The sequence below is a fragment of the Camellia sinensis genome, unplaced genomic scaffold (assembly GCF_055761805.1).
Source record: "Camellia sinensis isolate YWXY unplaced genomic scaffold, ASM5576180v1 Unanchor2, whole genome shotgun sequence".
Taxonomy (NCBI): Eukaryota; Viridiplantae; Streptophyta; class Magnoliopsida; order Ericales; family Theaceae; genus Camellia; species Camellia sinensis.
Window position 1 is genome coordinate 20,839,679 of NW_028129079.1, and position 17,061 is coordinate 20,856,739.

The window sequence follows — 17,061 nt, forward strand, 5'->3', positions numbered from 1 at the left end:
ACCTTGTAACCCAAAACAAAGACAAAAGAATAAATATATATATTTAAATGAAAACGGCTTTAGTAAAGCCAAAATAATTTTCTGAATAACACCTTCTAACCCAAAACAAAGACAAAAGAAAAAAAAAATTTACATGAAAACGGCTTTATTAAAGCAAAAAAAAAATTATTAATTACATTATCACCTGCTAACCCAAAACAAACACAAAACAATAAACAAAAAAAATTTATATAAAAACGGTTTTAGTAAAGACAAAAAAAATTTCTGAATTACACTTTCTAAACCAAAACAAAGACAAAAGAAAAACAAATTTAACATGAGAACGGCTTCAGTAAAGCCAAAAAAAATTTATGAATTACATTATCACTAAAACAGTGACAACAGAAAAAAAAAATTTACAAAAAAAAATTAAATATAATTTAAATGAACAGTGAAAGCGTGGTTTCAATCCATGCTTACTGTAGTGAACAGTGAAAGCATGAATTTTGTAAATGAACATGATTGACTTAATAATATCTAAATGAACATGATTTTAAAATTATATATATGAAAAATATTATGTAAAATTAATATATGAAAAGAGGCTTTTCCCATAAAAATTTAAATGATATATAAATTGGCTTAATTCCCAAATGTTTGGTAATTAGTTAAATATATTATGTAAAATTAATATATAAAGAAGAGGCTTTTCTTATATGATGTAACACAAATTATATATGAAAAGAAGAGGTTTTTCCCATATTATGTAAAATTTCTGAATTACACCTTCTAAACCAAAACAAAGACAAAAGAAAAAAAAATAAAATTTCAACATGACAATGGCTTTAGTAAAGCCAAATTTTTTTTATGAATTACATTATCACCAAAACAATGAGAATAGGAAAAAAAAAATATTAATAAATAAATAAATGAACAATGAAAGCGTGGTTTCAATCCACACTTGTATTTATCAATAATGAAAGCGCGATTTTAAGTAGCGTTTTCTTCAAGAAAAAAAAATTAGTGAAAGCGCGATTTCAAATAGCGTTTTTTTTTTCAGAAAACGAATGCAGAGTGAAAGTGCGATTTCAAATAGCATTTTATTCAGAAATTTTTTTTATGTTAAAAGCGTGATTTGCAACTACGCTTTTTTAATTAAAAGCGTGATTTGCAATAGCACTTTCACTATCACATTTTAGACTTTAAATAATGAAAGCGCGATTTTTAATAGCACTTAGCCTAATTTGAGAATTTTGTCCAAACTAACATAATTTGAGAATTAAGATACAAAATAAGCTTAATATGAGAAAAGCCCCCAAATTTTGCCCAGCCTTCACCGACCCACAGGGCCACGGAAAAGCCCCAAACTTGAATTTATGGAAGCGTGCAATTGCCACCGTTGTTGTCGCCTATTACATCTCAATCCTATGGCGGTGTATCGGTTGCTGTTGAGTTGGGCAAATGCTGAGGTGTCTTCACAGGGTGTAGCGGCGAAGCAGCAAAACTCTACATCTTTCGGAAGTGCTGAAACCAAGAACAACAAGTGCACAACCAGACAACCAGGTGTGTGAAATTCCCTACTACGTTATGCTTTGCTCTGTGTTCTGTATTTTCTATTGGTGTTTTTGCGAACTGGAATTCCATTCAGATTTGTATTTTAATGCTATTTCGAGATGGCTGGACGATCTGGTATGTAGATAGCTGCTTCCATGCTTATTTGTCTTCGAAGATGTGCCACTATGTGATTTCGATGTTCTTGTATCTCTTTACTCTAATTTATGTGTAAATTATGCACACCACATGTTTGCTAATATGTCTATGAAAATAGAAATAGAAAATTTGCAGTTTTTTTTCCCTTACTTCAAAATATATATATATATATATAGAGAAAATTGTATCTCAAATTGTAGAAACTATTCTTAGCTCAACAAGAATTTCAGTTTCAATTCAAATGCTGTTGTATAGATATGCTACTGTAAGGGTGAAACTCTAGGGTGTCGTTTGGTAACACTTACGTTTTCAGTTTTTTGTTTAAATTTACAAAAATTTTAAAAACTCAAATAAAAACTTGTTTGGTAAAATTTTTGATTTATAAATCAGTGGTCTCAGTTTATAAATTTGGTTAAAAAATGAAAACACAAAAAATGTGTTTCCATTTTGAGTTTTGAATTTTTTTTTTTTACCACCCAACACTAGCAACCATCTGCCACCATTTTCCACCACCATCTTCCGCCACCACCACTCACCCCCCACCACCACCTGCCACCACCACTCACCACCCATCACCACCTGCCACCACCACTCACCACCCATCTGCCACCCACTCGCCACCACCACCCACCCCCACCCCCCACCACCACCTGCCACCACCACTCACCACCTACCTGCCACCACCCACAACCCGCCACTACCATCCACCGCCCACCACCACCACCACCACCCGCCACCACCACTCACCACCTGCCTGCCACCACTAGCCACCTGCCACGTACCCGTCACCACCACCCACCACCACTACCCACTCGCCACCCACTTGCCACCACCACCCACCACCACCACCACACGCCACCATCCACCACCACCTGCCATCCGCCACCACTACCTACTACCCACTCGCTACAACCCACCACTCGCCACCGTCACCCACCCACCCATCATCACCACCCACCACCACCCGCCATCCACCACCCATTTGCCAGCACCACCCGCCACCCGCCACCATCACCCACTCGCTGCCACCCACCATTCGCCACCGTCACCCACCCACCTACCACCACCACCCACCCGCCACCCACCTGCCACTACCACCCGCCACCACCACCACCACCACACTCGCTACCACCCACCACCTGCCGCCATCACCCACCCACCACCACCCACCACCCACCGTCACCACTTTTCACCACCGTCTTCCGCTGCCACTTGCTACCACTTGTCATTTCTCACTTTTTTTTTTTTATATTTAAAATTTTTTTAAAACATTTTTTCAATTACCAAACGCGTTTATAGTTTATATTTTTTTTAAAATAAACAAAAAATAAACAGAAACCAGTTTATAAAATTTTTGTAAATATAAACTGAAAACGTAAACGTTACCAAACACATTTTTTTTTTGTTGTGATTTTTCTCTAATGAATGAAGTTCATGTCTTCCTTTTTTCTCTGTAAATATGCTTGGCTTTCTTCCTCTAATGAAACAGCTACTGTTTTTGATATTTGGAATATTTATGAATGAGCGTTTTCTTTAATCATAATCTTTGTTTTCTGTTTTCTCATCCAAAGACTCTTTTTTCTCTATATATTCGTGCAACTTTCATCTCCAATCCTATTGTAGGTTTTTGTAGTATTCTTTCTCTATCGCAGCCTCCAACATGTGATTTTCCTTGGTTATTATCTGATCAAATCATACATCACTATGAATATGGATAATACTTTTCGTATATGTATGTGCCATATCAATTTCCATTTTTTAAAACAATTTTCATTCCATTTGTGTCATTTAAAGGAGCTATAATTTTTATCTTTATAGGAATGCATACGAGCCTTCATCAAGGAGAGTGGAGATACGGAGGTGCTGGAGCTGCATGTTCAAGACCCTTTTCTTAGGCTGTTGCTACATGGCGTCTCCAAGGTATATCTTTCAATTTTTGTTTTGACATATGAGAGCCAATAAATTTATTCGACGGGCTATCAATATCAAGGTTATATTTGATGCTGCTATCTAGAGCTATATGGTCAGTTTCCAACCAAATCTGCAGAACCCAACTCTCTACAAATCTCTAAAGATTTGTACATCAAGTGAATTGCTGTTATCAAATTTGTCATCTTTGAACAAAATCACCAAAGTTTTTTCGTTTCATTACCTAATATTCCTAAAAAAATTCATTACCTAACAGTCGAGGGGCATGAGGTTAATGAAGATGACAAGGATAAAGAAAAGGAAAGCGGGTTCTGTTGAGCTCCCAAACATTACCCTCTGCCAATTCTGAAAATGGCAAAGGAAGGGATTTGGTAATTATTAACCACCTGGAATCCAAGCCATTAGCTATGTAATATTAACCAATCTAAACCTGTTCATTATCTTTATTTAATGTTTGGGATGTAAAAAAAAAGTTAGTTCTTTAGTTGTACCTGTAACAATATCTCATTGACCCCTTCCCTGTTTGATAGAAGTTTGAATGTTGTAATCCTTGCTACTCTCTTTTTAGATAATGTAATTGATTTTTAGATTTGAAGTTTTATAATTTTGCACAATAAACTGTGATTTGATTAACCTGTGTAGATTTTGAATTATTTTTTTTGGGTTAAAATATTTCAACTAAGAAAAAGTGCAAGTAAATAAATTGTGAATTATACACATTTTCAATCTCAAAAAACAAGTTATGACTTCACGTTTCTTTTTTCCCAACAAATATAGTATATACACAATAAAAAATTTGAAATTCTCTAGATAAAATTTTACCAGGTTGTGTACTTCGGAAGTTCTTATGTTGATCTAGATGTAAGATTATAACTACATTAAAAAATGTTATTCCATAATCGGGATAAGGTCTTTGTTATAGATTTCTTGTTAGGTTAATCTAACGATTGGTTAGCATTTCCTGTCATACTTATTGGTTCTATTTGATTGACAACAGTTACTTTTCCTGGGGAAATAGACAATCAGTTTGTTTTACTTGTAGCTTTTGATTCCTTTGTACATTTCTTTGTTGGTTTAAGTTTTGTGTATGAAATTTAATTTGGTTTTCATTGTATTTTGTGTGTACATGGATTCAGCCTTTTTTCGGCAGGTTTGTAAACAATGTTGAAGTTCGTAGTTGTCTAGGGGAGTTTGAAAGTAGGGATGGCAAGCTTATTATCCTGTGATCTGCTTGATTGTTTAGTAAATTGGTTTTGACTTTTTGGTATGGACCTTAGGACATTGGCATACTGGCTCTTCACCTTAGTGAACTGTTGCATTCACTTTCTGATAAGGATTATTTAAAGGTCCCAGATTATGGGATATTTATGACCTGGAAAATTAGCAGATGAATTGGTTAGTTCCTGCAGTTTAAGAATATAGTGGTTTGTTTGGGTCTAGGCTTGACCTTTAACTTTAGGTCATATTACTGGGGGTATCTTCTGAATAGAGCCACCACACTATCATTCCATACTTCGACTGATTTAGAAAACTCTGGGCTTATGAATACATCTTGGTTACCAACAAAATAAATCTTCACATGATGATGTTTTAAAATATTAAAAGTGGGAAAAAGAAATGTTATCTGGTGTATTAAAAGTGAGAAGCCTGTTAATGAGGCACCCATAAGGCAGACCAAGGTTGTTATATTCAAATACAACAACCATCTTCTGAATAATCAAAGTAACAAGATCAATGGAGCGATTGAGAGCAAAACACTATAGAACAAACCCTTGTTCTTGATTGATTTCTGAGCTATGGGTAGTCACGATAATGTTGGCACACACGATGAGATTGAGTAACTGAAAATGGGGTAGAAGCTCATTTTGTTTGATCAGTGCCCCAGAAAGCCAAGGACGAGATATACCACAAAGAGCAGTGGCCACCTCATTGAAATCTCAAGTCGGTCGCACAGAAAAAGGATAGAAGATAGGGAAGACTTTACTAATCCCTAACAGCTCTCTAATGAGATCAGTGGTGACTATGATTGACTTGGACCGGACCCAAGTCTTGAATGACGGACCGATGTCATCAAGACTCTCCATGTTACAGTAAAATTCTCGAACCCAACTGAGGTTTTGAGGACTTGAGAGTACATAATCCCCACCCAAGGGATCAAAAACAAGACGAATATGGATAGACTCAAAGGTGTTAGGTTAGACATTTCGTTCAAGATGAACGGTTCGGGACGAATAAGACTTTCGAAACAATTTGGCTTTCTTAGCCGAGGGAAACCGGTCAGAGTTAAAGGAGGGTCAAGAGCCAGTGGACTTCCTTCTCTTGAAAGTAGACATGACTAAACCAAGGAAAATAAAAAAGTATAAACACACAACCCCCAATCCAAGACAAAAATTAAACCAAAAGAGAAAAAACAAAACATTAGTAGCACAGTCAAATATATCAACATGAGATAAATCTATAAAGCAATATGGTCAATGCATAGCAATCCCAAGTGAACAAAATGCATCAGAGATGAGTCATGGTGAACAAGGTAGCCAAAAAAAAAAACAAATAGACTGAATGGAAATCAGTGAAACATAGATCTTAACCCATCTCAGTATGCCAAAGACTTAATAAAACAGGACAAGATTCACACTACGAATAAGACCCAACCTATACGAACATGAGTGAAGGAGGAAACGATAGTGAAAATACGTAAATAAATAGGAAAACAAAGATGAAACAGAAGATGGACATACCTTAGGTATGCGAGAAGAACAGGAATCAGCAAAGAAAAAACCAAGGAAGACAATGCACGGAATCGCCAAGGAGCCCTAGGAGAGAGAATGAAATTTGGGGGAAAAATGAACTGAAGAGTCGAGGGAGAGAGTTTTAAACCAAACCAGTCCGCTCGAGCGTGAGGTCGAATGCTCGAGCGGGGAGCCAAAGCACGCGCGAATACGCTCGAGCTCGAAAAAGGATGCTAGAGGGCCAAAAACACCCTCGCAGAACTGCAAAACCCTGCACTAAATGCTGAATGACAGAAATTTACGCTCAAGCGTGAAATATTCTGCTCAAGCGGGGACAAAACAACATTAAGCTCCAAAACATTTTTTTTAAAAAAATAAAAGTAAAAACAAAAGCAACTCAATCAGAGAATGGTGAACTGGAAATCAAAGGAGAGCTTAGTTAAAAGACTGTAGTACTGGGCTGAAATAATCCACACACCATGAAGCCTGAAAACTTGTTTATTTAAAAACTTATGAACCACAAAATCATGAGCAAGTAGATAATATTTAATAAATGATCATAAGCAACACGAGAGTGCATAACTCAAAAACAAACATGAAAGCTCACATATAAAACGTGTGTGTGTGATCCTTGAGAGGCCACAGAGCTAGAGTTAATCCTCGTAGTGATTGGATGGCTGGACCTCCGGCAAGAGTAACTAAACATACAGAGAAAAGTCAAACCACTAGGAATCACAGGGTATTTGTTGAGTAAATGCGGAGGCTCCCCCTCAATCAATGAGTTCTTGTTATTATTATTATTATTATTATTATTATTATTATTATTATTATTATTATTATTATTATTATTATTATTATTATTATTATTTTCAACTTTTCTTTCTTATGGGCACTCACTGGTGGCATGCACGCTCAAGAGTATGGAGACCAAACCAGAGAAGAATGAAATAAAAAAAAGATGGCCTGGTTGGTGCCTCTGAGGTAGCTTTTTGCTAATGCCCAAACTTCAATGAACTGAGGGAGAAATCGTGGAAGTGAAAAATGATGGAAGATGGTTAAGAGACTCAACATCACCCATGATATACTAGTATAGGTCAATTCCTCTGAAAAAGTACAAGAAACACTGTTAGTGGTCCATAGAGAACTTTGATCACTTGTGCGGAAACCCCTGCAACAGTTTATCTCAAGGATGTGTACAGAATGAGATCATGAAGTTAATGAGTATGAGCATTCAGAATGAGCTATGAACAAAAATGAATGAGATCTTGTAAGCAGCATGAGTAGTATTCATATAAATTTGAATACAAAGATAACCGAAATCAATGACTATGAGATTATAGCATCCAAGCACACAAAAAACCAAACACTCACACCCACTCAAGAAACAGGTAACACCCTAGTGACTGAGCACTACACCCAAGGTCTTTCTAAGGAACTCAAACTAAAGAAGATCAACGGGTTTTGTATAAATATCAACTTTTTTATACTTAGTGGGTACATGTTCAAGAACAACAAGGCCCTCTTCCATTAACTCTCGAATAAAATGATGACGAATCTCAATGTGTTTGGTGCGAGAGTGTTGGACCTGATTTTTTGAAATGTTTATGGCACTTGTGTTATCACAAAAAAGAGTGAGAGTGTTCTGATCTATCCCATAGTCATGAAGCATTTGTTTCATCCACAGCATTTGTGCACAACAACTCCCTACAACAATGTACTCAGCCTCAGTAGTTGAAAGAGAGATGGCATTTTGCTTTTTACTATGCCAGGAAACCAAATTATTCCCAAGGTGAAAACACCCCCTGTATGTACTCTTCCTATCATCAGCACACCCTGCCCAGTCGGCAACAGAAAAACTAGTAATTTCAGCTGTAGTATCGGTAGAAAACCAAACCCCATACCCCAATGTCCTATTAACATATTTAATGATGCGTTTGATCGCGAGAAGATGCGACTCTTTAAGACTGGCTTGGTAACGACCACAAACACCTACACTGAAAGTAATATCAGGACGACTGACTGTGAGGTAAAGAAGACTCCCTATCATACTCCTATAAAGGGTAGGATTAACATCAATACCAGAGGAATCTTTGGAAAGGTGAAGACTGGTGCTCATGGGAATGCGTGCATGTTTGGCAGACTCGAGACCAAACTTTGACACAAGATTTTTGGCATACTTAGTTTGAGAAACAAACATACCCGAAGGAGACTGTTTAATTTGAAGACCCAAGAAATAAGACAACTCTCCCATCATGCTCATCTCAAACTCATGTGTCATGTAATCTGAAAAATATTTCACTAGATGATCAACAGTGGATCCAAACACAATGTCATCAACATGAATTTGAGCAACAAGAATATGAGACTTAGTATGTTTCACAAATAAAGTCTTATCCACACTACCCCTTTGAAAGTCATTATTGAGAAGAAAGGTAGTAAGTCTATCATACCAAGCCCGAGGGGCTTATTTCAACCCATACAAAGCCTTGTCTAACTTGTAGACATGGTTTGGACATTTAAGGTCCTTAAACCCTTTTAGTTGCTTAACATAAGCCTTTTCTTTCAAGTACCCATTCAGAAAGACACTTTTCACATCTATTTGATACAGTTTGAAATCAAGGAAACATGCAACACCAAATACAATACGAATAGATTCGAGATGTGCAACTGGGGCAAACGTCTCATCATAGTCAACACCCTATACTTGTATGTAACCCTGAGCAACCAACCTGGCTTTATTTCTAACCACAGTACCATTCTCATCAGATTTATTTTTAAAGATCCACTTGGTACCTATCACATTCATGTCTCTAGGTCTAGGGACTAGAGTCCAAACATTGTTATGTTCAAATTGACCTAATTCTTCATGCATAGCATTGACCCAACTATCATCTAGTAAGGTCTCTTTAATATTCTTAGGTTTAATTAATGAAACATAACACATATGAGATATCTCATCCCAAATTTGTCTTCGGGTTTTCATTTGATCCGATACACTTCCAATTACCTGTTGAGTTGGATGATTTAGTTTCACCCTTGCTGATGGTTTGAACTCAAGACTTGTGGTGACAGAAGCATCAAGAGTGGTGTCTCTTTGTGCACTCTTGTGACAACCCTCACATCTGATTAGTGTTAAACTGTGATTGAGCATGATAAGTAATTCATTAGGATGAGATCCTAAATTGTTTATGTGAGTGTGTTACTTAATTGCATTCTATCTGTTTGTCGTTGAATGGTCTGTTTATGTTTTAATTGCGAACTGCGAATTGAAAGCCATATCGGCGTCCGAATCAGAAATTGATCAGTGTTATATGCTAATTAGGATTTATGTAATTTTATGGTAGGTTTAATTAAAACTTGATTTGAAATGATTGAATTAGATTAAATAATGTTAAACTAATTGAACCTAGGTAATTACATTTTTCCATTGAGTGGCCATTTTCTAAAACATTGTTTGGGACTTAATTCTTGCATTTGATACATCATCTCATCCACCTCCAAGACCAAAACTGAGAGAGAGAGGGAGAGTAGGAGAAAAACTTGATTTCATCAAGAGTTGCTTGGAAAATAAGAGGAATTGAAGGAGATTTGTAAAATTGGGCTTCCACACTTGGAATTCAAGACTTAAGGTAGGGAATGCTTCCTCTTAATTGTGAATTTAAGTTGTTTCTTGCATGGTTCATGAAAATATTGGAGACTAGAGCTAAGTTATAGCTTTAAGAGTTGAATTGAGAAGCAATGTGTGCATGCATATCCATATCATTGAGTTTTGAGATCAATTACATGAGAATTTCCACATGCATGTTCATATTTTAGTTATGGTCCATGAATTCACCTTGATTTTGAGCTCAATCTTGCTTTTGATCATGTTTTGGAGCATCAAAGTTTATAGGAACTCATGCATGTTACGTTCTTGCATTTTTCTTCAAGTTTCTTTGAAATTGGTGTTCAATTGGCTTACCTTTGGGCTTGATTTTACAAAATGACCTTCAAAACATGTTGTAGTATGGGTTTCCAAGTGTTTTCCAAAAAATTGGCCCAAAAGGTTGAGTTTTGATAAGTTTAATTCTTGGTGATCAAATCTGGAAATTCTAAATTTTGGATCCACACTCGAGCGGAGGACTTTACGCTCGAGCGTAAACTCTGAGTACATGCACTTCCGCTCGAGCATCGAGAGTCACGCTCGAGCGTGAAATGCATATGCCCAGAAGTTCATGTGTTTTGGAGTCCGCCCGAGCGAGGTAATCTACGCTCGAGTGAGAGTCTGAGTCTCACGCTCGATCGTGGGTCGAGTGTCCATCGAGCGTAAAAAACGTGCAACTAGTACTTTTTCATGAGTTTACAGTCTGCTCGAGTGAGGGAAGTCACGCTCAAGCGGAGATTCTTTGTCTGCATGTCCGCTCGAGCGTAGAAAGCCACGCTCGAGCGAGACTCCTGTTTTCAACAAAATTTGAAAAGTATTTTAAAGTGCATCTTTGCATCCTTGTCCCATGCTAGGCATTCCTAGGCCATGTTTAAGGTGTCTTAATGAGGATAATGTTATAGAACCACACCAAGTCAAGTTAGGGGATAAGTTATTAATCCCAGGGTGTAACTTAGTGTGTGTTCATTCTACAACTATGTAGGGTTGGCACCTGAGGACGCTGACTAGCCTGTCTATAGCCCAGTACTCTGTGAGTAACGATGTTGTAAAGATACGTTCAATTATAATTAATTCTGAACGATTGATTGTACTGCTTTCTGAAATGACATTACTTACTGAATGAATGTTTGTCCTATTTGTAAACTGTACTCGTGGCATCTATAGCAACTTAATGTTACTGTACTGTTACTGCTACTGTTACAAAGATCTCTGTCAGTTCTTAGCCTTGGAACTATTGCTACTGTATTGATGGCCATAAACTGACTGTTCGGTCTATTAAGACCTACTGTACTGTTTTGCTATTGGACGTACCATGTATAATTGTTATGATTTCTAAATGACTGATATGGCATGAAATATGAGCCACTGATTGAATAACTGATTTACCGATGCAAATGACTATTTTAATTAAGGAAAATGATATTTATTCTTAACCCCTTTACGCATTTGTTATTTACTGGGCTTTAGCTCACTGTTTATATTTATATGTAGATGTCCAGGCACCGGACCGAAGCTAGGAGCGTCAAGTTAAGCTCTCGTTTTGTTGAGCCAACCTTTGTGCCTCACTTCGAGGTTCTGAATTCGTTCAAGCTAAGGCTGATTTGGGGTGTTTCAGCATCACCCTTTTGTCTTCGTTTTGTATTAACTGTTCAAGACTTGACTGTACAGTTATGGTGAAGGGATTTGGTCCCTAACCTGGACGTTTGTGTATATGATGTATGTATATATGTTTTGGTTATGAATGTGGCTTGTTCATAAAAGTATTTTTGTGTTCAGATTTCCACAGCTCATTGGACATTTTTTTATTTACTGTTTGGCTTCCGCCAGCCCCTTACTCTGTATTACTGCCATTACTGTTTAGTAGGCCTTTGGTAATTACGAATTACTGGCCGGTTGCGATGCTAAACCCTTAGGGGCGGGTTTGGGTCGTGACAGAGTAGTATCAGAGCACGAGTTATACCGCACACACGTGTCCAAATGGGCTATAAGATGTCCTAGAAAAGTAATTAGGGCATTGCATTGCATGAGCATGAGAAAGTGTGTGTGGCCATGATATGAGTATATGTGCTAATTTGCTTAAGTGAGCGTTTTCCTATGTTTATTATTACTGTATTGCATATAGTGAAATGGAGAATGCAAGAAATGCCGATGAATCTGAATCATCTGAGGCAAGAATGGCAAGGCTAGAAAGAACGGTTGAACTGTTGACTGAGGCCTTAAGACAATAACAGAACCAATAGCCCCTATCTCCTCCAGTACAAACAGAACCGAATGTTCATGATGATGTTATTGCTTTGACACAGAAGTTCAACAAAATGAAGCCACAATTATTCCAAGGAGGCCTTGAACCACTAAAGGCCGAAGCATGGGTTTAGAAGCCGAAAAATTGTTCGAAATGTTTCCTTGTTCGGAGGCACACAAGGTATTACCGGCTACCTTTACTTTACAAGAAGAGGCTAAATGGTGGTGGATGCTCGTCCGTGACACCAACAATGCTTTGACTTGGGCTCAGTTTAAGGAATCCTTTTTTGAAAAATATTTTCCCCAGTGTGTCCGAGACCGCAAGGTAATTGAATTCGAACAGTTGAAACAAAGTACCATGTCAGTAGCAGAATATGAATCTAAGTTCACTGAACTCGCCCGATACGCACCACACATGGTTGATACTGATCATAAAAAGGCCAGAAAGTTTGAAGGCGGGCTTAATGTAGAAATACTTGACCGCATCAATGTTTTGAAATTACTTAAATATGTAGATGTCCTCGACCGAGCAATTATGGCCGAGGCAAATATCACTGCATTGCAACAGACTAAGTCACCGGTGACTGAATGGCGGGGTAAGAGGCGAGGCTTCAATTTCAAAAAGGGCCGAAATGACTCATTGAATAAAAAGCAAAAAACAGGGTCAACAAGTAGCTCCAGTCAGGGAAATAGTTCCATACCACCTTGCTCCGAATGTGAAAAAAGGCATAAGGGGGTTTGCTACAAAATTTCTGGTGCTTGTTACAGGTGTGGCAAGGTTGGCCATATGGTCAGAGATTGCCCTTCCACGTCTCAAGGCAATAGTAAGGCTGTAGCTAGTGCTGCAGCATCAACTGTTACACCGAAACCCAATCCCAAAGCTACTGAAAAGGAGCCTTTAAGGCAAGGCCGGGTGTTTGCACTCGTATCGGGAGATGTGCAGAATACCAAGATAGTTGTGTCAGGTATACTCTCAATTTGTGCTCAAAATGCTTATATTCTGATTGATTCGGGATCTACACATTCGTTTGTCTCGCATGCTTTTTCACGAAAATTAAGTAGACCACTGGAACCCATGAACTATTTGTTAGCTGTATCTTCACTTGCTGGGGGATGCATGACTTGTGCTTATGTGCATCCTGTATGTGAAATTGTTATTGGGGATGCACTTTTGTATATTGATTTACTGCCCTTGAATATTGATCATTTCGATGTAATTTTGGGAATGGACTGGTTAACAAAATATCATGCTACCATAGACTGTGTAACGAAACAAGTTGTTTTTCGTCCACCTAGATTGCCTGAATTTGTATTTAACGGAGTTGGTGTAGTACCTCTCCCACATCTGATTTCGTCCATGAAAGCATTTAAATTAATCAAAAAGGGGTGTAAAGGGTATTTATGTTGCATATTGACTATGCCTACTGATACTAAAGCTAATGTGGACAGTATTCCTATGGTTAGAGAATTCCTCGATGTTTTTTCAGATGATTTACCAGGGGATTTGATTGATAGGGAGATTAAGTTCACTATTGAAGTGTTACCGGGTACACAGCCAGTTTCCAAAGCTCCGTACAGAACGGCACCTACCGAATTGAAAGAATTGAAAATTCAGCTGCAAGAATTGTTGGATAAGAAGTTCATCAGGCCTAGTACTTCACCGTGGGGCGCACCAGTTTTATTTGTGAAAAAGAAGGACGGCTCATTAAGACTTTGCATTGACTACCGCGAACTGAACAAGGTAACAATGAAAAACAAATACCCATTGCCTCGTATTGATGATTTATTTGACCAGTTGCAAGGTGCTCATGTTTTCTCCAAAATTGACCTTAGATCCGGATGTCACCAGTTGAAAGTCAAAATAGAGGACATTGAAAAGACTGCCTTTCGAATGAGGTACGGACATTATGAATTTCTTGTTATGCCTTTTGGAGTTACTAATGCGCCTGCTGCATTTATGGACCTTATGAACAGAATTTTCAAACCATTCCTCGATGAATTTGTGGTTGTTTTTATAGATGACATTTTGATTTATTCCAAGAGTAAGGAAGAACATGAACGTCATTTGAGAATTGCTTTATAGACCTTAAGAAAACAGAAACTGTATGCAAAACTAACAAAGTGTGAATTTTGGCTTGATAATGTAATGTTTTTGGGACATGTGATTAGTAAGGATGGCATCTCAGTTGACCCACAAAAGATTGAAGCAGTGGTGAATTGGCCTAGACCGACTAATGTTACTGAAGTCCGGAGTTTCTTGGGCTTAGCTAGGTATTACAGAAGGTTTGTGAAAGATTTCTCCAAAATCGCTCTACCATTGACTCAGTTGACTCAAAAATGAATATCATTTGACTGGACCGATCAGAGGGAATCAGCCTTCCAAGAGTTAAAGACTCGACTTGTGACTGCACCAATTCTTACCCTCCCCTCAGGTACGGATGGATTTACTATTTTTAGCGATGCTTCTTATAAGGGTTTGGGATGTGTATTAATGCAGAATGGTAAAGTTATTGCGTATGCTTCCCGACAACTAAGACCGCATGAAAAGAACTACCCCACTCATGACTTAGAACTTACTGCAGTGGTATTTGCATTGAAAATTTGGCGTTACTACCTATACGGGGCAACATGTGAGGTGTACACCGATCACAAGAGTTTAAAATATTTCTTTACCCAGAAGGAGTTGAACATGAGACAGCGGAGATGGTTGGAACTGATAAAAGACTATGACTTGCAAATTTTGTACTATCCAGGGAAAGCTGACGCACTTAGTCGGAAATTAATTGGGAATTTGGCCTATTTACTCACCGAACAGAAAGAACTACTTTGTGATCTTGAGAAATTTGAAGTTGAGATTGTTTTGCGAGAACAAGGTGGGACATTGGCTGCTATTTCTGCTCAACTGGCACTTATTGAGGAGATTAAAGAGAAACAACACCAAGATGACTTTTTGAAGAAGATCATTGATGAACGGGAATCCAAACCAAGGCCGAATTTTAAATTAGAAAACAATGTGTTGAAATTTCAGGAAAGGTTGTGTGTACCAATTGATTCTGAATTGAAGCGAATTTTACAAGAAGGCCACAATTCAAAACTTTCCATTCATCCAGGAAATACAAAAATGTACCAAGACTTGAAACTTAATTTCTGGTGACCGGGAATGAAGAAAGAGATTGCTGACTTTGTGTCGAAATGTCTACATTGCCAACAAGTCAAAGCTGAACATCAACGACCTGCAGGTTTACTTCAGCCCTTACCGATACCGGAGTGGAAATGGGAACATATTACTATGGACTTCATTGTCAGATTACCTCGCTCCAGTAAAGGTATGGACTCAATTTGGGTTATTGTTGATCGATTGACTAAATCTGCTCACTTCTTACATGTCAAAACAATTTCTAATGCGGACAAATTGGCTACAATTTATATTGATGAGATTGTTAGATTGCATAAAGTGTCTGTGTCTATTGTTTCTGATAGGGACTCGAAGTTTACATCAATATTTTGGCAAAGTCTACAGAAAACATTGGGTATTGAATTGAGACTGAGTAGTGCATACCATCCTCAGAAAGATGGCCAATCAGAAAGAACCCTCCAGACTTTGGAAGACTTATTGCGTATGTGTGTTCTTGACTTCCAAGGAAATTGGGAAAGTCATTTACCGTTAGCTGAATTCGCCTACAGCAACAGTTTTCACTCGAGCATTGGTATGGTGCCTTTCGAGGCTTTATATGGTAGAAAATGTCGATCTCTTATTTGTTGGGCAAAAGTTGGAGATGGGTCTTTGCTTGGGCCTGAGATTGTACATGAGACCACATAAAAGGTCAAATTGATTCAACAAAGATTGAAAACCGCACAAAGCCGACAGAAAAGTTATGCGGATGTTCGGAGGCGCGACAGGGAATATAAAGTGGGTGATCACGTTTTTGTTAAAGTGACACCAAAGAAAGGACAGACTCGTTTTGGGGCTAAGAGTAAGCTAGCACCGAGATATGTTGGGCCATATGAGATCATTGAAAAGATTAATCCAGTGGCGTACCAAGTAGGGCTTCCTCCTGAAATGGAGCATATGCATAATGTCTTCTATATTTCAATGTTGAGGGATTATCTTCGGGATCCCTTCCATGTTATTGAGCCTACCCGTGTAGTGCTAAGTGATGACTACACTTATGAAGAACGGCCTATTCAGGTTGTAAACCGATGAATCAAGAAGTTGAGAAATAAAGAAATTCCGTTAGTGAAAGTGGACTGGCAAAACCATGGTGGCATTTATGCCACTTGGGAAAAGGAAGACGATATGAAGAAGAAATATCCCGAATTGTTCCCCCTGAATCTAGCGTTCTTCCAAAATGAAGGTAATCCGAGTTTGGAGGACCAAACTCTTTTAAGGAGGGAAGACTATGACAACCCTCACCTCTGATTAGTGTTAAACTGTGATTGAGCATGATAAGTAATTAATTAGGATGAAATCCTAAATTGTTTGTGTGAGTGTGTTGCTTAATTGCATTCTATCTGTTTGTCGTTGAATGATATGTTCATGTTTTAATTGCAAATTGCGAATTGAAAGTCTTATCGGCATCCGAATCAGAAATTGATCAGTGTTATATGCTAATTAGGATTTTTGTAATTTTGTGGTAGGTTTAATTAAAACTTGGTTTGGAATGATTGAATTAGATTAAATAATGTTAAACTAATTGAACCTAGGTAATTACACTTTTGCCATTGAGTGGCCATTTTCTAAAACATTGTTTGGGACTTAATTCTTGCATTTGATACATCATCTCATCCACCTCCAAGACCAAAACTGAGAGAGAGAGAGAGAGGGAGAGT

The 17,061-nt window shown here is 37.8% G+C and overlaps 1 long non-coding RNA gene across 1 annotated transcript; it reads left to right on the forward strand.

The window, feature by feature from the left end:
• The first annotated feature begins 1,306 nt into the window (after positions 1 to 1,306).
• On the forward strand, positions 1,307 to 4,217 carry LOC145815428 (uncharacterized). Its single transcript, XR_014358365.1, has 3 exons — positions 1,307 to 1,542; positions 3,508 to 3,609; positions 3,875 to 4,217. It is a non-coding gene; the product is annotated as an uncharacterized LOC145815428 (long non-coding RNA).
• The last annotated feature ends 12,844 nt before the right edge of the window (positions 4,218 to 17,061 follow it).